The following is a 21680-nucleotide window of genomic DNA, read 5'->3' on the forward strand; positions in this document are numbered from 1 at the left end:
GGTGTTGAGTCCATTTCGTTGAGCAAGGAGTAGCTCTCGTCTATTCCATATTTGGCTTAAGGAACTTTATCTGTGCTCATTTCAATCTCTGGTTTTATGCAGCACCCCAACTCACCTTTACCCTTAAGCAAGCATAAGTTGGTTTTCTAAATTTGAGACCCTGTTCTGTTCTGTAATTCAGTTCCTGTGTAGCCAAGTTTCCATTCCGTGTATTACTGATATCTTATGATGTTTCGTTTTCTGTGTGACTTATTTCAGTTAGAATCATCATACCTGAATCCACTCATTGTGCTGCTAAGGGCCTGATGACATAGATTTCATTGCTGAGTGATATTGCTTTGTAAGTAAATACCACAACTTCTTTATCCATTTTTCACTTTCTGCGATGTTGAACTTGTACTGTAAACGAGGTTCTTGTAAACAGAGCCGTTCCAAACTTTTGGGTGTCTGTGTCTTTTTGATTTTAATTTCCCTAAGCTATAGGACCATAAGTGGAAGTGCCCTAGGCTCTGTTGCTTTGTTTTTTAGATGTTTCAGGAAACACCATACACTTCTCCCAAGTGTCTGTTGGCAATTTACATCCTGCCCATCAGCATAACAAGGCTCCCAGTTCTCAATGGCCTGTTGCCTTTCTGGATTTTACACTTTTTTCAGATGGCCCTTTTGACCGGGGGGAAGTGAGACTTCTTTGTAGTGCAGATTTCCTTTGCAAGCTTGCTTGGTTGGCCAAAAAGTGCATATGGGTTTTTTCCTGAATATATTCAGGTAAAAACGCATACGCCCTTTTTGGCCAAGTGCATCATTGTGGACGTTCTGCCTCTTTTCCTATGCTTTCAATGCAATTCCAGTCTACCTCCTGAAATCGGTTTCCTGCAATTCTGCCCCGCTTTCAAGTCCTCTTGGCAGCCTTACTTCAGTCTATTTTTGGACGATAGCTGTCATTTATAACTCTGCAGGTTTGTGAATTACAGTGCCCCTGAGCTCCTTTCTTCAACTTGTTTCTTGTGACCTGGCCGCAACACCGCAGGATGGCTTCAGGCCCTAATCTGGTTCCGGCACGGCACGCTGAGCCTTTGGTTATTTCTTCTTCCTGGTGGGAAATGAGAGTTAAATTTGCCCGTCCAGACACCTCCAGCTAGCCTCTCATTGTTTCTCGCTATTCCTCTTCATCTTCCGCAGAAATTGCAAACTGGGCCAAACAAGCGGTTAAAGGGACTGACTCTCCAAGTCGGGAGAGGGTTAGTAAAGCGTCTGGAATGTTGCACCCGAGTACCAGGGTACGAAAACTGAGACATATTTGAACACGTCGCCCGATCACATGGTTGATCATACTCTAGGTTCCACATGCATATTTTAGCTGAAGGAAGAATACCTTAAACCTGGGTAGTTGAAACCCGTGGAATGGGTACCATGCAATATGACTTCAAAGGGTCTTCATTTGCTCACCGAACCTCTCCAATCCTATCACTACTGCGTTTATGCCCCTGTACACATGCTTGATTCTCTTTCGGAGACATAGCAATCCATAGGTTTTAAGATACTTACAAGTCAGGTACATTCTTAGGCGTTTAATATGCGGTGTTGAGTCCATTTTGTTGAGCAAGGAGTAGCTCTTGTCTATTCCATATTTGGCTTAAGGAACTTTATCTGTGCTCATTTCAATCTCTGGTTTTATGCAGCACCCCAACTCACCTTTCCCCTTAAGCAAGCATAAGTTGGTTTTCTAAATTTGAGACCCTGTTCTGTTCTGTAATTCAGTTCCTGTGTAGCCAAGTTTCCATTCCGTGTATTACTGATATCTTATGATGTTTCTTTTTCTGTGTGACTTATTTCAGTTAGAATCATCATACCTGAATCCACTCATTGTGCTGCTAAGAGCCTGATGACACAGATTTCATTGCTGAGTGATATTGCTTTGTAAGTAAATACCACAACTTCTTTTTCCATTTTTCACTTCCTGCGATGTTGAACTTGTACTGTAAACGAGGTTCTTGTAAACAAAGCCGTTCGAAACTTTGGGGTGGTTGTGTCTTTTTGATTTTAATTTCCCTAAGCTATAGGACCATAAGTGGAAGTGCCCTAGGCTCTGTTGCTTTGTTTTTTAGATGTTTCAGGAAACACCATACACTTCTCCCGAGTGGTTGTTGGCAATTTACATCCCGCCCTTCAGCATAACAAGGCTCCCAGTTCTCCATGGCCTGTCCTGCCTTTCTGGATTTTACACTTTTTTCAGATGGCCCTTTTGACCGGGGGGAAGTGAGACTTCATTGTAGTGCAGATTTCCTTTGCAAGCTTGCTTGGTTGGCCAAAAAGGGCGTATGCGTTTTTTCCTGAATATATTCAGGAAAAAACGCATACGCCCTTTTTGGCCAAGTGCATCATTGTGGACGTTCTGCCTCTTTTCCTATGCTTTCAATGCAATTCCAGTCTACCTCCTGAAATCGGTTTCCTGCAATTCTGCCCCGCTTTCAAGTCCTCTTGGCAGCCTTACTTCAGTCTATTTTTGGACGATAGCTGTCATTTATAACTCTGCAGGTTTGTGAATTACAGTGCCCCTGAGCTCCTTTCTTCAACTTGTTTCTTGTGACCTGGCCGCAACACCGCAGGATGGCTTCAGGCCCTAATCTGGTTCCGGCACGGCACGCTGAGCCTTTGGTTATTTCTTCTTCCTGGTGGGAAATGAGAGTTAAATTTGCCCGTCCAGACACCTCCAGCTAGCCTCTCATTGTTTCTCGCTATTCCTCTTCATCTTCCGCAGAAATTGCAAACTGGGCCAAACAAGCGGTTAAAGGGACTGACTCTCCAAGTCGGGAGAGGGTTAGTAAAGCGTCTGGAATGTTGCACCCGAGTACCAGGGTACGAAAACTGAGACATATTTGAACACGTCGCCCGATCACATGGTTGATCATACTCTAGGTTCCACATGCATATTTTAGCTGAAGGAAGAATACCTTAAACCTGGGTAGTTGAAACCCGTGGAATGGGTACCATGCAATATGACTTCAAAGGGTCTTCATTTGCTCACCGAACCTCTCCAATCCTATCACTGCTGCGTTTATGCCCCTGTACACATGCTTGATTCTCTTTCGGAGACATAGCAATCCATAGGTTTTAAGATACTTACAAGTCAGGTACATTCTTAGGCGTTTAATATGCGGTGTTGAGTCCATTTCATTGAGCAAGGAGTAGCTCTTGTCTATTCCATATTTGGCTTAAGGAACTTTATCTGTGCTCATTTCAATCTCTGGTTTTATGCAGCACCCCAACTCACCTTTCCCCTTAAGCAAGCATAAGTTGGTTTTCTAAATTTGAGACCCTGTTCTGTTCTGTAATTCAGTTCCTGTGTAGCCAAGTTTCCATTCCGTGTATTACTGATATCTTATGATGTTTCTTTTTCTGTGTGACTTATTTCAGTTAGAATCATCATACCTGAATCCACTCATTGTGCTGCTAAGAGCCTGATGACACAGATTTCATTGCTGAGTGATATTGCTTTGTAAGTAAATACCACAACTTCTTTTTCCATTTTTCACTTCCTGCGATGTTGAACTTGTACTGTAAACGAGGTTCTTGTAAACAAAGCCGTTCGAAACTTTGGGGTGGTTGTGTCTTTTTGATTTTAATTTCCCTAAGCTATAGGACCATAAGTGGAAGTGCCCTAGGCTCTGTTGCTTTGTTTTTTAGATGTTTCAGGAAACACCATACACTTCTCCCGAGTGGTTGTTGGCAATTTACATCCCGCCCTTCAGCATAACAAGGCTCCCAGTTCTCCATGGCCTGTCCTGCCTTTCTGGATTTTACACTTTTTTCAGATGGCCCTTTTGACCGGGGGGAAGTGAGACTTCATTGTAGTGCAGATTTCCTTTGCAAGCTTGCTTGGTTGGCCAAAAAGGGCGTATGCGTTTTTTCCTGAATATATTCAGGAAAAAACGCATACGCCCTTTTTGGCCAAGTGCATCATTGTGGACGTTCTGCCTCTTTTCCTATGCTTTCAATGCAATTCCAGTCTACCTCCTGAAATCGGTTTCCTGCAATTCTGCCCCGCTTTCAAGTCCTCTTGGCAGCCTTACTTCAGTCTATTTTTGGACGATAGCTGTCATTTATAACTCTGCAGGTTTGTGAATTACAGTGCCCCTGAGCTCCTTTCTTCAACTCGCTTTCTTGTGACCTGGCCGCAACACCGCAGGATGGCTTCAGGCCCTAATCTGGTTCCGGCACGACACACTGAGCCTTTGGTTATTTCCTCTTCCTGGTGGGAAATGAGAGTTAAATTTGCCCGTCCAGACACCTCCAGCTAGTCTCTCATTCGTTCTCGCTATTCCTGTTCATCTTCCGCAGAAATTGCAAACTGGGCCAAACAGGACGTTAAAGGCGCTGACTCTCCAAGTGGGGAGAGTGTTAGTAAAGCGTCTGGAATGTTGCACCCGAGTACCAGGGTACGAAAACTGAGACATATTTGAACACGTCTCCCGATCACATGGTTGATCATACTCTAGGTTCCACAAACATGTTTTAGCTGAAGGAAGAATACCTTAAACCTGGGTAGTTGAAACCCGTGGAATGGGTACCATGCAATATGACTTCAAAGGGTCTTCATTTGCTCACCGAACCTCTCCAATCCTATCACTGCTGCGTTTATGCCCCTGTACACATGCTTGATTCTCTTTCGGAGACATAGCAATCCATAGGTTTTAAGATACTTACTAGTCAGGTACATTCTTAGGCGTTTAATATGCGGTGTTGAGTCCATTTCATTGAGCAAGGAGTAGCTCTTGTCTATTCCATATTTGGCTTAAGGAACTTTATCTGTGCTCATTTCAATCTCTGATTTTATGCAGCACCCCAACTCACCTTTACCCTTAAGCAAGCATAAGTTGGTTTTCTAAATTTGAGACCCTGTTCTGTTCTGTAATTCAGTTCCTGTGTAGCCAAGTTTACATTCCGTGTATTACTGATAACTTATGATGTTTCTTTTTCTGTGTGACTTATTTCAGTTAGAATCATCATACCTGAATCCACTCATTGTGCGGCTAAGGGCCTGATGACACAGATTTCATTGCTGAGTGATATTGCTTTGTAAGTAAATACCACAACTTCTTTATCCATTTTTCACTTTCTGCGATGTTGAACTTGTACTGTAATCGAGGTTCTTGTAAACAGAGCCTTTCGAAACTTTGGGGTGGCTGTGTCTTTTTGATTTTAAATTCCCTAAGCTATAGGACCATAAGTGGAAGTGCCCTAGGCTCTGTTGCTTTGTTTTTTAGATGTTTCAGGAAACACCATACACTTCTCCCGAGTGGTTGTTGGCAATTTACATCCCGCCCTTCAGCATAACAAGGCTCCCAGTTCTCCATGGCCTGTCCTGCCTTTCTGGATTTTACACTTTTTTCAGATGGCCCTTTTGACCGGGGGGAAGTGAGACTTCATTGTAGTGCAGATTTCCTTTGCAAGCTTGCTTGGTTGGCCAAAAAGGGCGTATGCGTTTTTTCCTGAATATATTTAGGAAAAAACGCATACGCCCTTTTTGGCCAAGTGCATCATTGTGGACGTTCTGCCTCTTTTCCTATGCTTTCAATGCAATTCCAGTCTACCTCCTGAAATCTGTTTCCTGCAGTTCTGCCCCGCTTTCAAGTCCTCTTGGCAGCCTTACTTCAGTCTATTTTTGGACGATAGCTGTCATTTATAACTCTGCAGGTTTGTGAATTACAGTGCCCCTGAGCTCCTTTCTTCAACTCGCTTTCTTGTGAGCTGGCCGCAACACCGCAGGATGGCTTCAGGCCCTAATCTGGTTCCGGCACGGCACACTGAGCCTTTGGTTATTTCCTCTTCCTGGTGGGAAATGAGAGTTAAATTTGCCCGTCCAGACACCTCCAGCTAGCCTCTCATTGGTTCTCGCTATTCCTGTTCATCTTCCGCAGAAATTGCAAACTGGGCCATACAGGAGTTTAAAGGCGCTGACTCTCCAAGTGGGGAGAGTGTTAGTAAAGCGTCTGGAATGTTGCACCCGAGTACCAGGGGAGGAAAACTGAGACATATTTGAACACGTCTCCCGTTCACATGGTTGATCATACTCTGGGTTCCACATGCATGTTTTACCTGAAGGAAGAATACCTAAAACCTGGGTAGTTGAAACCCGTGGAATGGGTACCATGCAATATGACTTCAAAGGGTCTTCATTTGCTCACCGAACCTCTCCAATCCTATCACTGCTGCGTTTATGCCCCTGTACACACGCTTGATTCTCTTTTGGAGACATAGCAATCCATAGGTTTTAAGATACTTACTAGTCAGGTACATTCTTAGGCGTTTAATATGGGGTGTTGAGTCCATTTCGTTGAGCAAGGAGTAGCTCTTGTCTATTCCATATTTGGCTTAAGGAACTTTATCTGTGCTCATTTCAATCTCTGGTTTTATGCAGCACCCCAACTCACCTTTCCCCTTAAGCAAGCATAAGTTGGTTTTGTAAATTTGAGACCCTGTTCTGTTTTGGAATTCAGTTCCTGTGTAGCCAAGTTTACATTCCGTGTATTAGTGATATCTTATGATGTTTCTTTTTCTGTGTGACTTATTTCAGTTAGAATCATCGTACCTGAATCCACTCATTATGCTGCTACGGTCCTGATGACACAGATTTCATTGCTGAGTGATATTGCTTTGTAAGTAAATACCACAACTTTTTTATCCATTTTTCACTTTCTGCGATGTTGAACTTGTACTGTAATCTAGGTTCTTGTAAACAGAGCCGTTCCAATCTTTGGGGTGGCTGTGTCTTTTTGATTTTAAATTCCCTAAGCTATAGGACCATAAGTGGAAGTGCCCTAGGCTCTGTTACTTTGTTTTTTAGATGTTTCAGGAAACACCATACACTTCTCCCAAGTGTCTGTTGGTAATTTACATCCCGCCCATCAGCATAACAAGGCTCCCAGTTCTCAATGGCCTGTTGCCTTTCTGGATTTTACACTTTTTTCAGATGGCCCTTTTGACCACGGGGAAGTGAGACTTCATTGTAGTGCAGATTTCCTTTGCAAGCTTGCTTGCTTGGCCAAAAAGGGCGTATGCGTTTTTTCCTGAATATATTCAGGAAAAAACGCATACGCCCTTTTTGGCCAAGTGCATCATTGTGGACGTTCTGCCTCTTTTCCTATGCTTTCAATGCAATTCCAGTCTACCTCCTGAAATCGGATTCCTGCAATTCTGCCTTGCTTTCAATGCCTCTTCATAGCCTTACCTCAATATATTTTTTAAAAATAGTTGGCCTTTATAACTCTGCAGGTTTTTGAATTGCAGTGGCCCTTAGCTCCATTTTTTAGCTCTTATTTTTGTGGTCTTGCCCCGTAACCACAGGATTCCTTGAAGCCCTATTTTTCTTCTGGGGCACCTTGCTGTGCCTTTGGTTAATTCTTCTTACTGATGTGATATTAGAGTGACATGTGCCCATTGAAACCGCTACAGCTAGTTTCTCACTGGTTCCCCCTATTCCCATTCATCCTCTGCACTAACTGCAGACTGTGCGATACCAGAACTTAAAGGCATTGACTCCATGTGGGGATGTTGTTAGTAAAGCGGCTGGAATGTCGATCCGGAGCCCCAGGAGAGGAAAAATGAGGTGCGTTTTAGAAACCTTTCCCGATCATATGGTATACCAGTCGCTGGGTTTCCCAAGCATGGTTTAGCTGTAGGAAGATTCCCTTCAACCTGGAGTGTTGGGACCCTTGGACTGAGTAGCATGAAGTATTGCATTAAACTTTCGGCAGTTGCTCACCAAAGCTCACCAATCCTGTCAGCCCCAAGTGTCCAGCCTTATGTCTTATCCAGCTGTGGGTTTATATGTGGTCAATCCAGGTTGCATCACAGCCCCTGAGCGAATTTTGTAAGAATTTTTCTCTCTTTCATTGTTTCAGCGTTTTGTTTTTAAAATTTATTTCTATAATGGGGTTTAGCTCATTTTCACTGCTGTGTTTGTGCCGCTCTGCACACACTTGATTCCCTTATGGAGATATATCAATACATGGGTTTTAAGATTCTTATTACTCAGATATATTTCTCTGCGGTGTATAGGGTGTGTTGAGGCCAGTTCATTGAGCAAGGTGTAGATCTTGTCTAATACCTATTTGGTTTATTGAACGGTATCTGTGCTAATTTCAAACTCTGGTTTTATGCATCACCCCACCTCTCCTTTCCCCTTAAGCTGACATAAGTGTGTTTTCTAAATGTGAGACACTGTTCTGTTCTGTAATTCATTTCTTGTGCAGCCATATTTACCCTCCCTCTATAAGTGATATCTTATGATATGTTTCTTTTTCTGTTTGACTTATTTCAAGTAGTATTATCGGACCTAAATCCACTCTTTATCCTTCTACTAGCCTTATTACATTGATTTCATGGTGAAGAGATATTCCATTGTACATAAGTACCACATCTTCTTTATCCATTGTTCTCTTTCCTGGGATATTTAAGGTGTACTGAAGTTGAGGTTCTTGTAAACAGAGTAGCCCTAAACTGTGGTGTGCTTGTGTCTTGTTGATTTTTAGACTTCCCTAGATATACTCCCATGATTGGAAGTGTCCTATGCTCTGTAGCTCTGTTTTTTAGATGATTTAGGAACCACCATACACTTCTCCAGAGTGGCTCTCGGCAGTTCACACACTGCCCATCAGCGTATAAAGGCTCCCTGTTCTCCATGGCCTGTCCTGCATTTCTGGTTTTTACAATTTTTTAGGATGGCCCTTTTGACCGGTGGGAAGTGAGACTTCTTTGTTGTGCACATTTGCATTGCTTGCTTGCTTCGTTGCCCATAAAGTGCGTATGCGTTTTTTCCTGGATATAATCAGGAAAAAACGCATACGCCCTTTTGGGCCAACTGCATCATTGTCGAAATTCTGCCGCTTTTCATGTGCGTTAAAGACGAGTCCAATCTATCTCTTGAAATCTGTTTCTTGCAATTCTGTCTTGCATTCAGATCCTCTTCTTTGCCTTACCTCAACATATTTTTGGACGTTAGTTTTCATTTATAACTCTGCAGGTTTGTGAATTGCAGTGACCCTGAGCTCCATTTTTTAAGTTGCTCTTTTGTGAGCTGGCCTCAAACCCGCAGGATTGCTTCAGGCCCTATTTTGGCTCCGGCGAGGCAGGCTGAGCCTTTCTTTAATTCTTATTCTTAATGGGAAATTAGAGTGATATGTGCCCGTCCAAACCCCTACAACTCTTCTCTCATTGGTTCCCCCTCTTCCCGTTCATCCTCCTCACAATTTGCAAAATGTGTGAAACAGAAGTTTAAATGTGCTGATTCTCCAAGTGGGGAGATTCTAAGTAGCGTGGCTGGAATGGTGAACAGGAGCACCAGGAGAGGATAAATGAGGTGCATTTTAGACACATCTCCCGATCACATGGTGTACAGTCCTCTGGGTTTTCCATGCATGTTTTAGCTGTAGGAAGATCCCTTGAACCTGCAGATTTGGGACCCATTGAATGGGTACCAGGTAGTATTACTTTAAAGGGTGTGCATTTCCTCACCCAACCTCACATTTCTCTTAGCGCAAACAGTTTCCAGCCTTATGTCTCATCCTGCTGTGGGTCTAGATGTGTTCAATCCATGTTGCATCACCGTCCCTGAGGAAAAGTTGTAAGAGGTTTTCTCTGTCTCTCTGTCGTTTATTTTTTTCAATTTATTACTATATTGGTTACAGCTGATTTTCAAAGCTCTGTTTCTTGCTGCTGTACATCCACTTGATTCACGTACAGAGAGACATCAATAAATTCTTTTTCAGATTCTTACCAGTCGTATATATTCTTTTCCGGTGACTTGAGTGTGCTGAGTGCAGTTCTTTTAGCTACCGTGTAGGCCTTGTTGATTATCAGTTTGGTATTTGGAATGGTATCTTTGCTAATTTCAACCTCCTGGATGATGCCTCACCCCTCCCCACCTTTCCCGTTTAGCAGCCTTATGCGTGTTTTCTACATATTTGACTATGTTTTTGTTTTGTAATTTATTTCATGTGTAGCCATTTTGGATTCCACCTTTAAGTGATATCTTATGATATGTGTCTTTTTCTTTTTGAATTCTGTCACTTAGAATGATCATACGTAACTCCTCCGGAGTTGTTACAACTGGCCATATTTCATTGATTTCCAGGCTGAATAATATTCCACTCTACCTAAGTACCACATCTCTATCCATTTTTTCCCTCCAGAGACATTTAAGTTATATCCTAGTCGAGGATCTTTTAAACAGAGAGGGGGTAAACATTGGGGTGCCTGTGTCCTCTCGATTTTTGTTTTTCCCAAGATATACGCCCGTGAGTGCAAGTGCGCTATGCTCTGTAGCTCATTTTTTAGATGCTTTAGTAAACACAATACACTTCTCCAGAATGGCCGTTGGCAATATACATTTCCACTATAAGTCTCACAGGGCTCCCTCTTCTCGTTGCCCTGTCCTGCATTTCTGTTGTTTACGCTTTATGAGGATGGCTCTTCTGACTGATGCGAAGTGATATCTTTTGTGGTATTGACTTCCAGTGCCCACCTGTTTGGTTGGCTAAAAAAGTGTATGCCCTTTTCTTGAATATATACAGAAAAGAACGCATACACCCTTTTTGGCCAACTGCAATGTTGGCAATGTTCAGCTCCTTTTCTTGTGCTTAATGGCGAGTCCTTTCTACCTCCTCAAATCCCTTTCCTGCCATTCTCCCTTGCTTACAAGTCCTTTTCTCTGACTCTCCTCAAGACATTTTTCAGTGATGGATATTTTCAACTCTGCAGTTTTGTGAATTTTACTGCCCCTGAGTTCCATTGTTCAACTCGTGTTTATGGGAACTGGCCACAAAGCAGCGGGATTTCCTCAAGCCCTATACTGTTTCCATGGGCAACCCTAGCCTTTGGTCAATTCGTCTTCCTGATTGGAAATTAGAGTGACATGTGCCTGTCTGAACACCTAGGACTTGTCTCTCATTGTTCCTCATCCTTCCGCTTCATCCTCTGGACAAATACCAAACTGTACGCAACAGGATGTTGACAGTGCTGACATCTCCAAGTGGGGAGACTGTTAGTAAAGACGCTGGAGGGGTGAACCCGAGCACCAGGAGATGAGGAGATGAGATGCCTTTTCCAAACTCTTCCCGATCAGACGGTATACCATCCTCTGGGTGTGACAGACATGTTTTAGCAGTAGGAAGAGTCCCATTCATGTAAGGAGAACACCAGGGCTTTTTCAAAATCAGTGTCTCCCCGAAACCCAAACTGGGGAATTTTTTAAGCTACGGCTACACATATGTTCATTAAGGGCCTTGGGAAGTAGGCAGAGTCCAAACTTTAGATGATTGAAGTCTTCAGGGTCAGAAGCACTCACCACCAGCTTCCCTTAGGCTACACTTTAACTGTCATTGATAGATGATGTCAATAAAAATATCTATTCTTTTTCAGATTATTTCCCCTTATAGGTTATTGCAAAATGTTGAGTGTAGTTCCCTGTGCTATACAGTAGTTCCTTGTTGATGATCTATTTTATACATAGCAGTGTGTATGTGTTCATTCCAAACTGTTAATTTATCCCTCCTCCCACCTTTCCCCTTTGGTAATAATAAATTATAAGATTTTATACTTCTCAGAAATGGGGGAGCTGAAAGAGAGGTATCATTTTCAATGGAAAAGCATTTAAAACAAGATTGAAGGTTTAACCAAGATTATTAGATGTACATCCTTGGAAAGAAATCACTTCGTTTCTCTAATATTGACCCGACAAATAAGACAAACCTTTTCACTGAACTTGCTTATAAAAAGTGATGGAAATATCAAATGGAAGTGTTAAAAACATCTTATTTTACCCGAGCCTTATACACTGTTCTATGTTAACTACAGTTTGGCTCACACATCTGTTCATTGAGGTTACAATAGTCTCAATTTCTGTTACTGATCCTCCAGAGTGGACCCCAACAAGTGTCCCCCTGCCCAGTGTCATTGGGGCCAACAGATCGAGACTGAGTTTGGTTCACAAGCAAAGGAAACTTTATATTTTGATCAGAGAATGGAGAGGTGAGAACATGCACTACCCCGTGGGCTGTGGGCTGGGCTGCTGTGTAGAGATCCTGTCAGAGTCAGTGGGAGGGAGGGAGGCGGCGGAGCTCTCGAGGGCCGGGTTGGCTGTAGCTCAGGCTCTATATCGTGGAGTCTGCACTGGGCCCCAGGAGCTGAGGTGTCGACCCAGCCATTCTGCACTAGGAAATCTGGTCTGAAGTGCCGGGTGTGGAACCTCTGCATGCGGGACCCTAGGAGCACGTGAAATTAGACAAAGCACAAAGGATAAAAAAGGTTAGACTTGACTTTATTGCCCAGATTCTATTTTTATCTCCCAGGGATTTTTAATGGGCTTTGCTGGGGACAAACCCCTCCTCTGCCTTTTGTCCCGTTCCTCATTCTTGGAGTGCTGAGGGTGCAGACCCTTCTTCTGTAACTGCTGAGTGCTGAGTTGGGAGCCCTCATACCCTGGGGCGAGGGTCAGAGCTTCTCCCCAGCAGCCTCCCGGTGACGTTGATTGTCCCCAGGACCCCTGCCTCCCTGCTCGTCCACCTGAGCACCAGCATTGGAAGTGTTATAGATTCTAATGACCTTTAAGGGTCCAGGAAAGAGATGTGCAGAGACGCTGTGGGGGCCGGTTTCACCCCGCCCCACATTTGTTCGGCCACCTTAGGCTGACCGTCTCTGCCAGCCTAGATGCTCTGACCAGTAGTCTGCGCTTTCTTCAATTAGGCCCCTGAATTAACGTACAAACAGCACCAGGTGTCAGAGCCCTGCCCGCTCAACTCCCAGACAGTCCAGGGTCAGTGGTGATCAAGGACCATGATGGCTACTGAGTCAACAGCCTTTTGAAGTAAACAGGAGTCCAGCCGGTCTTATTGGCCACCATCATCACGGTGTCTGTAGGCTTTTCTATGGTGACAGTGTGGTATACTGTTCCCCCGCCAAGATTATTAGCTCCCCTCTGGGTGCAGTAAGTCCTGCAAGCAGTAGTCTACTCTTTTGGGACACACTCTTGTTGTTTTATGAGAGAAACTCCAGGTCAAGTGATGTTCACACGAGTCGTCATGGTGCCCTGTTGCCCCCGGTTATCTCTCTGGATGTTGGAGTTGGAGGGCCTCCTCACTCGAGTTCGGTGTGCCCACGGAGCGAACCCTGCAACTTCAGGGCATGGTTGGTGGTTAGGATCACCACGTGGGGTCCTTTTCCCTTAGGAGGGAGGTGGCCTTTTGGGCTGCTGATTTCCAGGTTTTTAGATACCGCCAGTATCTTGGCCAGATGTGGCAGTGGGCCAAACCCCTTAGTGACCGTAGTTTATCCTACCTGGATGGCATTCTTGCATTGTTCCATTTCAAGTGGTCCCAGTTTTTGCACTAATTCTCCAATGGCGATTCACCTTTCACCGGGAATGTAAAGGTCAAAGGGTTTAGCTAAATTAGGGAGTTCCAGGGCAAGGGTCTGAATTGACTGCTCTTTCCATTCTTGAAAGGCCACTTCTGGATTCTATTCAAAAGGATCATCATCTTTTCCTTTCAGTGTTTCATATAGAGGCCCAGCTAGTAGACTGTAGTTAGGGATCCAGAAGCAGCAAACCCTGGCCTCCCCAGGAACCCCTAAGCTGTCTTCTAGTTTTAGAAAGGGGTAAGGCTGAAAATGGTTTCTTCCCTTTCCTGGGATGGGCTTCTCTGACCTTCTGTGAGAATGAAGCCCAGGCAGGTCACCGCAGTCTGTGATATTTGAGCTTTTTCTTGGACAACTTCTATCCTTTATTGGCTTGGTAGTTCAGAGGCCTCCTTAGTAGGGCTGGTGATCAGAATGTCGTCTGCATATTGAAGGAGGGTTTCCTTTTCCAGAGGTAGAACTTTTAGGTCTTTAGCTAAGCTTTCCCCAAAGATGGTGTGGGAATTTTTGCACCCTTGGGGCCAGACGGCCCGGAAGTATTGTTTTAGTTGTATGTTGAGTCCTGCCACTCACAAGCCAAAATTTCTTGTGACTCTGGGACTAATGGAATACAAAAGAAGGCATCATTGAAGACTAATACAGAATACCATGTCCTGGTGGTTGGTAGAATGACCAGCAGGGTGTAGGAATTAGGAGCAACTGGAGGTATATCCTCGGTGGCTTCACTGACTGTCCTGACATCCTTTACCAGGTCCCCAGCGGCCCATGGGGCTCTCGTGGTCAGAACAATCCCAGAATATGGAGCTCACCTGGGCAGGTACCCCACCCCCACCCCAGCCCACGGGGCTCTCGTGGTCAGGCCCCTCCCAGGATACAGAGCTACCCTTGCAGGTACCGTGGCAGGGCTGGGCACACAGGAACTGTGCACATAGCCCTCATTGCAGAGCACCCCCAGCTCACCTGTCGCTCAGAGCTGACACAGAGCACCTCAGAGCAGGACTTGAACTAACAAACAGCAGCTGCGACAGGTCTGTGACCCTGGGCATCACTCCGTGAGGCCTCCCTCCACCTGGTCTTCCAGAGACTTCCACTGCACCCGGGGCACCAGGCCTCTGTCTCCAACCACCACCCACCCCTCCTCTCCCTGACTCCTGGGTTCCTCTCATTAGGAGAGGGTTTTCTTGAAGTTGTCTCCCACTCATGGGCCAGACAAAATGATTAGAAAACAAGCCAAAGCTGCAGCCCCTTGTCTATCCTGACTCTCAGGAGCCCACACCTGTTCCTTGGACCTGGCCGGTTCAGCAAGTTCCATTTTCTGCAACTGTGAGCCCCTGAGGGGTGATGATTGGCTGACCTGGGCAGCCTTACCGTGCCGGCCAGCCCTCCCCAGGTGTGCCTGGGTTGAGATCAATATAAATACCACTCCAGGCAGCAAGAGCCCCTGCAGCCGTGCCTGACGCCATTTTCTCTGCCCTGTCAGCAGTCTCGGGGCTGGGCTGGTGGGAGGGAGTGAGAGGCCACGGCTTTGTGGGTGGCCCAGTGTGAGTGGGGCTCTGCTGGACTTTCTGCAGCAGTTGCCAGGCTGCCACCTGCTAAAGGAGAGGGTGTGTCACCCATACCTGCTGCTGGAATTTCTCCCTGGGCAGAGGTGAGGAAGGAAAAAAGCAGTGGGGGCAGGGACAGGACGGGTATCTCAGGCAGGGAAATGGAAATCTTCCAGAAGAGCACCCAGGGCCAGGACCATCCTGGCTGGCCTGCAGGCACCAAGTCGGCCGGCATGCTGTCACTCGTGTGGCTCTATGGCCCTTCCTCTAGGCTTTCAAGTCCTTGTATATATTCAGGTGTTTTACCTGGGACGGGTGGGAATAGTTCAGCAGCAACTGGCCTGGGGCTCAGCTCACGTTTACTCACAGATGCCTCGGCACGGTGCCCCAGCTTTGCAATGAGGACGCTTGTTGCGTGGGGGCTGCTGGCTGAATGGGAGACGATTCCCCACCACTGACCAACTTCAGAATTGTTTACAACTGGAGCAAGTGCCCTGATACGGTTTTCCTCTGTGTAACTGGTGGGTTCTGTGTTTTTTTTCTCTTTTTCGTTTTTGGTTCAAGGTAGATTTTATTCCTCTTTTTTGTATTTACAGATATAAGCATGGAAATAATTTATTCATATAAATACATGTATGTGCAGGGAATAATTGTTTTTTCTGTTTTATTTTTTAAATTTTACTTCTTTTTAATTTTGAATTTTATTTTATATTTTTATACAGCAGGTTCTTATTGGTTATCTATTTTATACATATAAATGTATACATGCCAATCCCAGTCTCTCAACTCCTCCCACCACCACCCCCCCAACAGCTTTCCCCCCTTGTTGTCCATACGTTTGTTGTCTACATCTGTTGCTCTATTTATGCCTTGCAAAATGGTTAATCTGTACAGTTTTTCTAGGTTCCACATATATGCATGAATATACAAGATTTGTTTTTCTCTTTCTGACTTACTTCACTCTGTATGACAGTCTCTAGATCCATCGACGTCTCTACAAATGACCCAATTTCATTCCTTTTCATGGCTTAGTAATATTCCATTTTATATATGTACCACAGCTTTATGCATTCGTCTGTCTGTGGGCATTTAGGTTGCTTCCATTACCTCGATATTGTAAATAGTGATGCAATGAACATTGCGGTGAATGACTCTTTTTGATTTATGGTTTTGTCTGGGTATATGTCCAGTACTGGGATTGCTGTATCATATGGTAATTCTATTGTTAGTTTCTTAAGAAATTCCATATTGTTCTCCATAATGACTGTATCAATTTATATTCCCAACAATAGTGGAAGAGGGTTCCTTTTGTCCACACTCTTTCCAGCATTTTTTGTTTGTAGATTTTCAATGATGCCTATTCTACCAGGTGTGAGGTGATACCTCATTGTTGAATCCATTTCGTTGAGCAAGGGGTAGCTCTTGTCTATTACATATTTGGCTTATGGAACGGTATCTGTGCTAATTTCAAACTCTGCTTTTATGCAGCACCGCAACTCACCTTCCCCCTTAAGCAGGCATAAGTTGGTTTTCTAAACTTGAGACCCTGTTCTGTTTTGTAATTCAGTTCATGTGTAGCCAAGTTCACATTCCGTGTATTAGTGATACCTTATGATGTTTCTTTTTCTGTGTGACTTATTTCACTTACAATCATCGTGCCTCAATCCACTCATTATGCTGGTACGGGCCTGGTGACATAGATTTCATTGCTGAGTGGAATTCTGTTGTACAGAAGTACTGCAACTTCTTTATCCATTATTTGCTCTCTGGGATATTTAACTTGTGCCATAGAAGAGATTCCTGTAAAAAGAGCCGTCCCAAATTTTGGGGTTGCTGTGTCTTTTTGATATTAATTTCCCTAAGCTATAGGACCATAAGTGGAAGTGCCCTAGGCTCTGTTGCTTTGTTTTTTAGATGTTTCAGGAAACACCATACACTTCTCCCGAGTGTCTGTTGGCAATTTACATCCCGCCCATCAGCATAAGAAGGCTCCCAGTTCTCCATGGCCTGTCCTGCCTTTCTGGATTTTACACTTTATTCTGATGGCCATTTTGACCGGGGGGAAGTGAGACTTCATTGTAGTGCAGATTTCCTTTGCAAGCTTGCTTGGTTGGCCAAAAAGGGCGTATGCGTTTTTTCCTGAATATATTCAGGAAAAAACGCATACGCCCTTTTTGGCCAAGTGCATCATTGTGGACGTTCTGCCTCTTTTCCTATGCTTTCAATGCAATTCCAGTCTACCTCCTGAAATCGGTTTCCTGCAATTCTGCCCCGCTTTCAAGTCCTCTTGGCAGCCTTACTTCAGTCTATTTTTGGACGATAGCTGTCATTTATAACTCTGCAGGTTTGTGAATTACAGTGCCCCTGAGCTCCTTTCTTCAACTCGCTTTCTTGTGAGCTGGCCGCAACACCGCAGGATGGCTTCAGGCCCTAATCTGGTTCCGGCCCGGCAAGCTGAGCCTTTGGTTAATTCCTCTTCCTGGTGGGAAATGAGAGTTAAATTTGCCCGTCCAGACACCTCCAGCTAGCCTCTCATTGGTTCTCGCTATTCCTGTTCATCTTAAGCAGAAATTGCAAACTGGGCCAAACAGGAGGTTAAAGGGACAGACTCTCCAAGTCGGGAGAGTGTTAGTAAAGCGTCTGGAATGTTGCACCCGAGTACCAGGGGAGGAAAACTGAGACATATTTGAACACGTCTCCCGATCACATGGTTGATCATACTCTAGGTTCCACATGCATGTTTTAGCTGAAGGAAGAATACCTTAAACCTGGGTAGTTAAAACCCGTGGAATGGGTACCATGCAATATGACTTCAATGGGTCTTCATTTGCTCACCGAATCTCTCCAATCCTATCACTGCTGCGTTTATGACCCTTGTACACACGCTTGATTCTCTTTTGGAGACATAGCAATCCATAAGTTTTAAGATACTTACTAGTCAGGTACATTCTTAGGCGTTTAATATGGGGTGTGGAGTCCATTTCGTTGAGCAAGGAGTAGCTCTTGTCTATTCCATATTTGGCTTAAGGAACTTTATCTGTGCTCATTTCAATCTCTGGTTTTATGGAGCACCCCAACTCACCTTTCCCCTTAAGCAAGCATAAGTTAGTTTTCAAAATTTGAGACCCTGTTCTCTTTTGTAATTCAGTTCCTCTGTAGCCAAGTTTAAATTCCATGTATTAGTGATATTTTTTGATGTTTCTTTTTCTGTGTGACTTATTTCAGTTAGAATCACCATACCTGAATCCACTCATAATGCGGCTATGGGCCTGGTGACATAGATTTCATTGCTGAGTGATATTGCATTGTACATGAGTACCACAACTTCTTTATCCATTTTTCACTTTCTGTGATATTGAACTTGTACGGTAAATGAGGTTCTTGTAAACAGAGGCGTCCCAAACTTTGGGGTGGATGTGTCTTTTTTATTTTAATTTCCCTAAGCTATAGGACCATAAGTGGAAGTGCCCTAGGCTCTGTTGCTTTGTTTTTTAGATGTTTCAGGAAACACCCTACACTTCTCCCGAGTGGCTGTTGGCAATTTACATCCCGCCGATCAGCATAACAAGGCTCCCAGTTCTCCATGTCCTGTCCTGCCTTTCTGGATTTTACACTTTTTTCAGATGGCCCTTTTGACCGGGGGAAAGTGAGACTTCATTGTAGTGCAGATTTCCTTTGCAAGCTTGCTTGGTTGGCCAAAAAGTGCGTATGCGTTTTTTCCTGAATATATTAAGGAAAAAACGCATACGCCCTTTTTGGCCAAGTGCATCATTGTGGTCGTTCTGCCTCTTTTCCCATGCTTGAAATGCAATTCCTGTCTACCTCCTGAAATCGGTTTCCTGCAATTCTGCCCCGCTTTCAAGTCCTCTTGGCAACCTTACTTCAGTGTATTTTTGGACGATAGCTGTCATTTATAACTCTGCAGGTTTGTGAATTACAGTGCCCCTGAGCTCCTTTCTTCAACTCGCTTTCTTGTGATCTGGCCGCAACACCGCAGGATGGCTTCAGGCCCTAATGTGGTTCCGGCATGGCACGCTGAGCCTTTGCTTAATTCCTCTTCCTGGTGGGAAATGAGAGTTAAATTTGCCCGTTCAGACACCTCCAGGGAGTCTCTCATTGGTTCTCGCTATTCCTGTTCATCTTCCGCAGAAATTGCAAACTGGGGCAAACAGGAGGTTAAAGGCGCTGACTCTCCAAGTCGGGAGAGTGTTAGTAAAGCATCTGGAATGTTGCACCCGAGTACCAGGGGAGGAAAACTGAGACATATTTGAACACGTCTCCCGTTCACACGGTTGATCATACTCTGGGTTCCACATGCATGTTTTAGCTGAAGGAAGAATACCTTAAACCTGGAGAGTTGAGACCCGTGTAATGGGTACCATGCAATATGACTTCAAAGGGTCTTCATTTGCTCACCGAACCTCTCCAATCCTATCACTGCTGCGTTTATGCCCCTGTACACATGCTTGATTCTCTTTCAGAGACATAGCAATCCATAGGTTTTAAGATACTTACTAGTCAGGTACATTCTTCGGCGTTTAATATGCGGTGTTGAGTTCATTTCGTTGAGCAAGGAGTAGCTCTTGTCTATTCCATATTTGGCTTAAGGAACTTTATCTGTGCTCATTTCAATCTCTGATTTTATGCATCAACCCAACTCACCTTTCCCCTTAAGCAAGCATAAGTTGGTTTTCTAAATTTGAGACCCTGTTCTGTTCTGTAATTCAGTTCCTGTGTAGCCAAGTTTCCGTTCCGTGTATTACTGATATCTTTTAATGTTTCTTTTTCTGTGTGACTTATTTCAGTTAGAATCATCATACCTGAATCCACTCATTGTGCTGCTAAGGGCCTTGTGACACAGATTTCATTGCTGAGTGATGTTGCTTTGTAAGTAAATACCACCACTTCTTTATCCATTTTTCACTTTCTGCGATGTTGAACTTGTACTGTAAACGAGGTTCTTGTAAACAGAGCCAATCCAAACTTTGGGGTGGCTGTGTCTTTTTGATTTTAATTTCCCTAAGCTATAGGACCATAAGTGGAAGTGCCCTAGGTTCTGTTGCTTTGTTTTTTAGATGTTTCAGGAAACACCATACACTTCTCCCAAGTGGTTGTTGGCAATTTACATCCCGCCCATCAGCATAACAAGGCTCCCAGTTCTCCATGGCCTGTCCTGCCTTTCTGGATTTTACACTTTTTTCAGATGGCCCTTTTGACCGGGGGGAAGTGAGACTTCATTGTAGTGCAGATTTCCTTTGCAAGCTTGCTTGGTTGGCCAAAAAGTGTGTATGCGTTTTTTCCTGAATATATTCAGGAAAAAACGCATACGCCCTTTTTGGCCAAGTGCATCATTGTGGACGTTCTGCCTCTTTTCCTATGCTTTCAATGCAATTCCAGTCTACCTCCTGAAATCGGTTTCCTGCAATTCTGCCCCGCTTTCAAGTCCTCTTAGCAGCCTTACTTCAGTATATTTTTGGACGATAGCTGTCATTTATAACTCTGCAGGTTTGTGAATTACAGTGCCCCTGAGCTCCTTTCTTCAACTCGCTTTCTTTTGAGCTCACCGCAACACCGCAGTATGGCTTCAGGCCCTAATCTGGTTCTGGTACGGCACGCTGAGCCTTTGGTTATTTCCTCTTCCTGGTGGGAAATGAGAGTTAAATTTGCCCGTCCAGACACCTCCAGCTAGCCTCTCATTGGTCCTCGCTATTGCTGTTCAACTTCCGCAGAAATTGCAAACTGTGCCAAACAGGAGGTTAAAGGCGCTGACTCTCCAAGTGGGGAGAGTGTTAGTAAAGCGTCTGGAATGTTGCACCCGAGTACCAGGGGAGGAAAACTGAGACATATTTGAACACGTCTCCCGATCACATGGTTGATCATACTCTGGGTTCCACATGCATGTTTTAGCTGAAGGAAGAATACCTTAAACCTGGGTAGTTGAAACCCGTGGAATGGGTACCATGCAATATGACTTCAAAGGGTCTTCATTTGCTCACGAACCTCTCCAATCCTATCACTGCTGCGTTTATGCCCCTGTACACATGCTTGATTCTCTTTCGGAGACATAGCAATCCATAGGTTTTAAGATACTTACTAGTCAGGTACATTCTTAGGCGTTTAATATGCGGTGTTGAGTCCATTTCGTTGAGCAAGGAGTAGCTCTTGTCTATTCCATATTTGGCTTAAGGAACTTTATCTGTGCTCATTTCAATCTCTGGTTTTATGCAGCACCCCAACTCACCTTTCCCCTTAAGCAAGCATAAGTTGGTTTTCTAAATTTGAGACCCTGTTCTGTTCTGTAATTCAGTTCCTGTGTAGCCAAGTTTACATTCCGTGTATTACTGATATCTTATGATGTTTCTTTTTCTGTGTGACTTATTTCAGTTAGAATCATCATACCTGAATCCACTTGTGCTGCTAAGGGCCTGATGACACAGATTTCATTGCTGAGTGATATTGCTTTGTAAGTAAATACCACAACTTCTTTATCCATTTTTCACTTTCTGCGATGTTGAACTTGTACTGTAAACGAGGTTCTTGTAAACAGAGCTGTTCCAAACTTTGGGGTGGCTGTGTCTTTTTGATTTTAATTTCCCTAAGCTATAGGACCATAAGTGGAAGTGCCCTAGGCTCTGTTGCTTTGTTTTTTAGATGTTTCAGGAAACACCATACACTTCTCCCAAGTGTCTGTTGGCAATTTACATCCCGCCCATCAGCATAAGAAGG

General features: G+C 44.2%; 1 long non-coding RNA gene across 7 annotated transcripts in view; it reads left to right on the forward strand.

Moving 5' to 3' along the window:
- LOC307181221 overlaps positions 1-21680 on the forward strand; it is a 2056127-nt gene that overhangs the window by 439176 nt on the left and 1595271 nt on the right. For 2 of the 7 annotated variants that reach the window (XR_013826152.1, XR_013826153.1), the window contains exon 1: positions 19760-19845. The exons of 4 other annotated variants lie outside the window; for them this stretch is intronic. This is a non-coding gene — a long non-coding RNA (uncharacterized lncRNA). Of the gene's footprint in view, positions 1-19759; positions 19846-21331; positions 21422-21680 lie in introns of those variants that run through there. One more of the 7 variants, XR_013826154.1, reaches the window with a different exon arrangement.

The sequence above is a fragment of the Stenella coeruleoalba genome (genome assembly GCF_951394435.1).
Source record: "Stenella coeruleoalba genome assembly, contig: scaffold_47, whole genome shotgun sequence".
Lineage (NCBI taxonomy): Eukaryota > Metazoa > Chordata > Mammalia > Artiodactyla > Delphinidae > Stenella > Stenella coeruleoalba.